Below are 2,312 nucleotides of genomic sequence, written 5' to 3' on the forward strand. Positions count from 1 at the left end.
GTTGCTGGATTCCCATGTAGTCGACCGCAGTTCGCGTCCTGGATCTGGTGGCTTAAAACTCACACCAGGCAGGTGTGCGTGCGTACCCAAGATCCCGAGAGGAGAATGGAGAAGGGACTGTGGCGTGGCCATCCCCCCTGGGGGGTGATTTCTCGCTTTCTGTCTCTCTGTCTCTCTCTGTCTGTCTGGCGAGCGCAAGGGCCCTACAGCAAAAACCTCTCCAAAAAAAAAAAAAAATCATGAACATTTGCAGACCACTGACTGATACACAAAACTCACATCACAGAGCCTCAACCTTCCCAGGAAAGGATGAGAAAAAATGAATGCAAACATGACTTGCATATTGTAAGTACAGAATAAACGCCAGCTGAATCTGTCAGTACTGTGAGCCTGCTCCTTCCTCTCGCTGTGGCCTCCAGCCCCCTAGCCACCAGTGTTCTGATCTGCTTTCTGGTCCAGCCTAGCCTTCCCACTCCTGATGATCAAGAACAGACATATTCCCCACATCTCTGTGTCCCAAATGTCTCTCTTCTTACAAATACACATTGGATTCAGGGCCCACCCTAGCCCATTATGACCTTGATTTATTGCTGACTTGTTCTTCTGCCTTAACTATTTTATTGGTCCTTATCCCTGAATAGAATAAATTATTTACTTTCTCTGTTCTAGTTTCTTTCCTTTTTAGTTAGACAAAGGAACACTGACTGCTTGGCCAAACTTTTTTCCTAGGATGTTCATCTGTCCTGTTAATTATTTCTGTAGTGCCCATTTCTAACAATCTCAGGTTCACATACCTTACCTCAGAGTTCCAAGAAACCAATGGGGTTCATATCAACTCACGTAAAGGAAACCCACTAAGAATCAAAGACCAAAAAAAGAAATTTATGACATCATGCTATAATTTCACACACATGAAACTAGAAAAAGTTAAATGAATTCATAAAAAATAAGTTGCTGATATATGAACCTTGACATAAACAATGAGTAAGTTATTAAAGTGATTCTTTATAAAATACTTCACTGCATTTTTCACTTTAGAGTACTCCCACCATTCATTTGGAATGTAATTCCACATAATAAAGTTTCCATTTGACCTCAACTCCTCAGGGTCACTGACTTTGCAAACTGAGTCCCATCTCAAATATATTTCAACACTCAATATCAATGGTTTAAATACATATGACGACATCGCAGACAGAAATTCAGTGTTTTCTCTGTTACATACTTTTACTCAAAACTGGAGTGCAGTTTAGTTTATTGTTAAATGCAAAGGTGCTGTGGATTGCATTATAGGTCCTGACTCTTTCCTGTACTAAATTCACACCCTTTGCACTTTGGAATTCCTTCCTTGTCAAGGTTGTATCTGCAGATGGTACTGGGTCATTGCAAAAGTCATGACGCATTTTTACATGGAAAAACAGGTCGTAACTTTTCTGAAGGCCCAATATTTTGTGGAATGCTTTGGAGAATAGCAATTTATTTTTAATTTTTTTCAATTTTTTTCTACAGGCATGTGCACTCCCCAGAGACAGAGACAGAGAGAGACAGTGAGAAAGCACCCTCCCCCACCCCCATGGAAATGGAAACACCATAATCCCTTCTCCTCCATTCTTCTCTTGGGATTTTGGGCACGCATGCACACATGCCTGGCATGTTCTTCAAGCTGCCAGATCCAAAACTCAAACTGTGCAGTTGGCCAGTGGATCAGCTGTATTAACCTTCTTGGCATTGTCTGGCCCAAGAATAGCAATTTTTTAGGAAGTAAAGATTGGGCAAAGAAAAAAAACAAGGACTCATTTAGTTACAACTGAGGTCTCAGTCAATTCCATTGGAAGGTATGGAGTTTCAGAGATGTCTAGAATTGCGGCAAAGGGTCAAATCTTGTACTCACATCTGGCCAGTGATGGAATGTTTACCCAGAGAGGCACCCTTGAGCAAAACAGTGCCCTTCAGCTGAGAGCAGTTCCTGGTGGGCAATGGATAGGGGGATTAGGAGTGATTAGGAGTGAAAGTAAAAGCAGGGAGATGCGAGTCAAGGGACTGTGAGCCGCCATCAGCAAGAAAAATACCTATTTAATGACCGCAGTAAGCTATATAGCACCAGCTAGGTGTTACTTTCTAATATATTCATTGTATTCAGAGTTTCACACCTAAAGTCAAACATGTATTCACAGATATGTATATATCAGCTGACCTTGCTATTGAAAGTAGGTAGGTTATTTAAGATATTTTGTGAATTAATAAAATGTGAGGAAAAACAAAACAAAAACAAAAAACAAAAATATAATGGACTAAACACTTTGATCAAAAGA

Source organism: Tupaia chinensis, unplaced genomic scaffold (assembly GCF_000334495.1).
Source record: "Tupaia chinensis unplaced genomic scaffold, TupChi_1.0 Scaffold000256_1, whole genome shotgun sequence".
Classification (NCBI taxonomy): Eukaryota; Metazoa; Chordata; class Mammalia; order Scandentia; family Tupaiidae; genus Tupaia; species Tupaia belangeri.